Source organism: Cupressus sempervirens, chromosome 1 (genome assembly GCF_028749045.1).
Source record: "Cupressus sempervirens isolate cs-2001-9-10 chromosome 1, ASM2874904v1, whole genome shotgun sequence".
Taxonomy (NCBI): Eukaryota; Viridiplantae; Streptophyta; class Pinopsida; order Cupressales; family Cupressaceae; genus Cupressus; species Cupressus sempervirens.
In genome coordinates this window covers 883,253,327-883,259,364 of record NC_143118.1, presented here as the reverse complement: position 1 = coordinate 883,259,364, position 6,038 = coordinate 883,253,327, and positions in this window count along the sequence as shown.

Here is a 6,038-nt window from a genome sequence, read left to right as displayed (position 1 = left end):
AGAAATAATAGAAATGAAATTCATTATGTAACATAAGTCATTACATTATCATTTTAAATGAAATTCATCATAATATAAAACATTATGAATGATGTAACCATTATTTTCCAATACCTTTATTATCTATTAAATCATACTAATAATCTCATCATAAAACCGTAGTCAACTTAATCATTACTTAATCCAAGCTAAAACAAAATTTGATGAAGTTGAAATCAACAAGATTGCCACATAGCCAAAACAATAAAAATTGCAAGACAGGTCATGACAACAACAAATCATCTTCTTTCCTACTGCTGTGGATAACAAATGTACAATACTTTCCACCGAGTTTGCAAACAGTTTGAAATACATTGACCTTTTGAATGGGCTCTTGCTTCTCTATTTAGGCCTTCAAAAATACTTTCTTCAACATTTTCCTTGCCTCTAATACTTTAGTCAAGAGGTCTTACCGTAAACTCTACACTCTCATACCAACTAGTGCAAACCAGAATTAAGCATCTCATCAAATTGTCAATTCTTACAGCCTATTATTATCAAACACTCATTTCTAACCAGAGGAAAAAATGAATCCTTATTGAACTCAAGTATGAAGTAAATTAATTTAAAATAAAAGAAATTTAACCCCAACAAGAAACACGGAACTTGGCCTTTCATGGCCCCCACTCTTTGTTCACTCCCTCTCTAATTTCAACAACTTGCTCTGTCTTTATTACTATCATCAATGCAGTATAGCATAGCTTTACTTTTACTTGTTGATAAAAACTGTATTTTATGGTTGTTTATAACAGCTCATGTATTTACTGTTCATAATAGCGCATATACGTAGGTTTGGAACCTTTCATTAATTTGACAATTCCTCAAATTTGTCTTTTTTTGTTTTTTATTATGTCAGCTATTATGAAACTCTGTAGAATTGCTTGTACGATTTACAGTCATTAATTTTCTTCATAGTGTACATTTGGCAAAATAGAAATAAATTATTCTTAAAAGAATTTTTTTAATTCTTATAAACAATCGTGTATCCAAAATTACCTTCATAACCTTCCAAGACAATTTGACTTAAATAATTTCTAATTAAATAAATAATTTATTTTAAATAAAAAGATATTTCCAGAATCATTATAAAACATCAGAAATTGAAAAACAGAAATAAATATAATAATTTAAATATATTTTTATTTTATCTAAATTATATCATATCTTTAGACTTAAGCACTAAATGATTTATAACTCTCTATGTAAAACTTTAACAATCCACATTTGCCATTGATAAACTAAATGAATTATAGCTCTCCATTTAAAACTTTAACAACCCACATTTACTATCTTTAATTAAACTTTCTCCTCCTCCATTAAAAATAAAAATAAACTCATTACAATCTTATAAACACTCTTTAATACCTGCCTTCACAATATGAAAACACATGTACAGATCAGATTTTTATTCTCTTCTTAAAACAATCTCTAACTCTGCCTTTTCATTTCTTCCGATTCCTATCTTTTATAACATAATACATATAACAAGCTGCAAAGAAGGTGAAGATTCTAATGGGAATATATAATGTTGATAACAGAAGGCCATTGAATTTGGTCGTGACTTCGATCATAAAAATTTGAAATCTTTAATATCTCCAAGATATTTTTGTTATCTTCCAAGCCACCTAGTAAAATTTTGGGAACGTAAGAACACATTTAGATCAGACTCCCTAAATTAAGAATGCATTAACAATGATGGAGAATAATGAAATCATAAACAATCCTTCATGATTTGTTTGACTGTGAACATGACCAAGATGTTTTTAAATAATCTCAAAAGTGATATATACATAGTTTAGTACTAAGAGAACTTAAGAAAATATGTATTATTCATTTGGCTGTTACATAGATGTTATTCTGCTATATCATTTGGATTTTCATGAGGATCAGTTTACAGATCGGGGAGTTTCTATTTGTAATAAAAAAACATTACTATCATTACATAGATGTTATTCTGCTATATCATTTGAATTTTCATAAGGATTAGTGTACAGATCTGGGAGTTTCTATCTGTAATAAAAAAAACATTACTATCATGATTTTTGAATTTGATAGTATGATTGTTTTTACATGAACATGCAATACAATTCATTATTATCTTTTTACTTTTTCTCCCAAACTTCCTAATGATATATAAATCATGTAATACTATATCAAAGGAAACATCAAACATTCATAAATTGCAAAAATATACTAATATTAATCATTACCCTTATCATCTGATCCAATACATTCATATCTATGAATTTCGAAAATATACTAAAAGTCTAGTTGTTCAAGAAACTTTTTCCACTCTTTTGGACACCAATCTCAAAAGAAAGAAAACCTAAGCAAATAGAGGTTATGAAATAGGCATCTCTTTTTATGAAGAAATTTCCTTGTTTATATCTAATACAAGTTTTAAATAATAATAAGTACACTCAATCTTATTCTAACTGGAAGGAAAATTAGAGCCTACTTACTGTAGTCAAGCATGGGGGTTGTTGGTGTTTGAAAACGCTGGAGGGTTTTCAATTATCCCCATGAGAATATGACACATCTAGGGGCAGCTAACTCCCATTATCAACATATCACTTCAGACACAGGGCCAACTATAAGGCTTCACCCTTCTTCTTCTTCAGGCTCTACTAAATTTAGGCGAGTAGACCTGAGATTCAAATGATACCGTACTAATGCAAAAACATATCGCTGAATCTATTAAGCAGATGAAACCCTTATATCTCCTAATAACTCATGAAATGACACAGATCTACAGTAGCAAATTGGAAATCTAGAATATTCACAAACTGAGTGAGGGTATAACATTATAGCTCTTCAACATAAAATGTAAAGATCGTTTGATTTATAATGTTGAATTCAACAAACCCTCAGATATGCAGCAGTAAGACTTAATGATCCTGTAGTTGATCAGTGCCTAATCCATTTGGCAAATCCATGAATCGAATGCATACATATGGATATCTGATACTTATACGTATATTCAGACATATGATCTATCTATTCAATTTGTAAATAGACATTTGTGCTCAATCTAAACCTCATTCTTACCTGATATCCCCATTAATAAACTTGCAACCCTGTTGATTTATTGAAGCATTTACACAACCCCTTGAGTTATAAGCAACAATAAAACATCATACAGCCTTAAGAGACTGTAACTATGACCTAGGCTCTTTGTTCAAAGATCGTAAAACATTGAAGCTTACTAAAAAAGGAGACAAGATTCAAGATGGTACTGATAAAATCCTGCTGTTCATTATATTAATCTCTTTGAAAAATACAACCATATGCATGAAATGAAAACATAGAGAAACCTAACATATCAGAACTTGTTGTATTATTCTTCCTACTGTTGTTCATACAAGAGAGAATATGCTAAAAGAAATGTGGTTTCATAGTAAATCAATGGAACCCTGCTAGTATTACCCAGAGAAAACTGCCAACCTATGGTTTCTCAGGAACAAAAATTGGAACCCTTCAAATGGAAGAAAGAAAGAATAATATAGGATGAAGATGAGTTCCCAGATTGAATCTCAGAATGACGCATGTCCACTTGGAATTTCATCTTGTTCAGTTGCAAAACCTCTTTCCTCTCTCTACCCATCTGATCTGATTTTTGTTTCATCATTACACTGTAACTGACTTCTAAATATCTCAGCTAAATGATGAAATCTAATAACTAAATCTGAACACATGCTAATTGATCAAATTTTAGCCAAAACACCATGAAGGTACAAAATAATCAGATACAAAAGTTACCGAATGTATTTTAGGCGTCTTTTCACTGAATCCTGCAACTGGTGATTCAAAACACCTGATAAAATATGCCAACCGACCTCTTATAGAAAACCCCCTATAGCAGGAACATACTATGTTCTGTGTAAAAACTAACTGTAGAATCAAAAATTTTAGATTCACACGATTCCAATGGTATATGATAAGGCATACTTTGCCTTCCGGAAACACCCAAAATCTTGATTTGAAAAATGTCCTCCTTTGCTATGAAATTGAGGTCTGCAACTTAGATTTTTAAATTTCATAAAATTAAAAATCTCTAAAGTTGAAAATTTAGACTATAAGCCCCTTTTGATTTAAAAGGTCTCACGTGCATCTATTTGCAAAAAATAATAAAATATTGTATTTTACTATTTCCAAACTGTTGCTTATCCCCTAAATTCGAGGTCAACCCTCCGTTGACTGATGCCACATGGCACTTTGTGATTGGCTCACCATCTATACATCTACCACATCACCATCTACTCTGGGCCCAGTGGCATGCGAAATCTCACTTTCTCGCATTACTTAACCGATGCGCATTTTTGTTTTGTGAAAATGCGCCATCTGTCGGATCTGTGATGTGGTAGCATCCTGTGCATCACATCTGAACTGATCTTCTGCACCACCTCATCATCGACTGGGCTTGTGCTGCTGTATACACCCTAAAATGGTCGCCTAAACTATGGCCCCCCATTATTCAATTTATCAATTTATCAAATTTTTTGAATCAATGGTTTGCAATATTTTATTAAATCAATTCAAATCAATTTCCTTGATCAAATTCGATTATTTTATTTCTAAGGTTGATCATTTTATCCTAATTCTTATTTAATTAAAAGAAAATCTCCTCTTTTAATTAAATAAAATAAGTCCCCATTTAATTAAAAGGAAACCTCTTTTTTAATTAAATAATTCATCCACATTTAATTAATTAAGAGAAAAACCCCTCTTTTAATTTAATTAAATATCTCCTATTTAATTAAAAGAACTTGCTCCCTTTTAATTAAATGAAAATCCCACTTAAATATCTCTTGTTGATGAAAGGGAAATAAAATAAATTCTTTTATTTAATTTCTACACTTAAATGCACATATTTCTAAGTGGGACTTATCTTTTCACTTTCTTCTCAACCACTCCTCTTTTCTCATTGGTGGAATTTCGTCTCACATGGATTAAACTATATTATCCCATATTGGTTGTGAGAAGCCTCTCACCTCCATAATTTCCTTTATAAGGGAGAGCCCTCTCCTCATTTTAGAGGAGGGATGATGTTATTGTTATGCTGTAGGTTTGGAGAGCAATTTTTGAAGAAAGCATTTTTGAATGCTAAAGCTTTTTGTGGAGAACTTCTATCTTCTTGTCTCATTCTCTCTTGCACCCATGGCTTTCATCATGGGATTTTATCATTGCATTTGCATGTTAGTTTAGAGTCATATTTTATTTCATAAGATTAGATCTTGCTTTCATAGATTAAATTTTGCATTGTTCTTGTATTGTTATCATATAGATTAGTTTTCATCTCCATTTGCATGCATTTTGGATCTTTGAATCTCTCATTTCATGGTGTGCTTGCATGGGCATGAACTAGGTCAAACTGAGGGCCTCCATTGCAAAACCCTTGCACACCATGACTAGAGAGCTATGAGTCGCCATTTGAGACCTCATTCTTGAGTAATATCGAATATAATGATTCATAGAAGTGTGCTCACATTTTAGGCATACAACTGCCACATGGCAAAAATCTACATTCCTGCAATTTTTATCTACCCCGCAACTTCATATTGCAGGGAAGGGTCGTTCGTTGGATCAAGCCACATGTCGGCATCCTATTTACTCTCCCTCTTTGGTGCCACATCATCTCACAGGAATCTTTACATAAAATTAATGCCTTGCCCCCTCCACTGATGTCATCTAGTCAAAATTTGTGGGTTATTGCCACCTGGCCACAACAAGCCCCACGCACATGAGTGCTGCCCTTTGAAAGGGTGTTGTCTTCAAAGACACAACACACTATGCATGGAGAAGTATTTAAATACTTTAAAACTCTCCCACATGGACAATAGAAGTAGAAACTTAGTTAAAGTCCTGCGACTTTTCTTTGTTTTATACTTCTCTTCTTGCATGGATTTTTGTATGTTTCCTTTACATTGACTCTGCCTACGACCTGATATTCTTGTTGCTGCACTTACCTTCCTTGGACGACATCTTTCATGCATGGACAA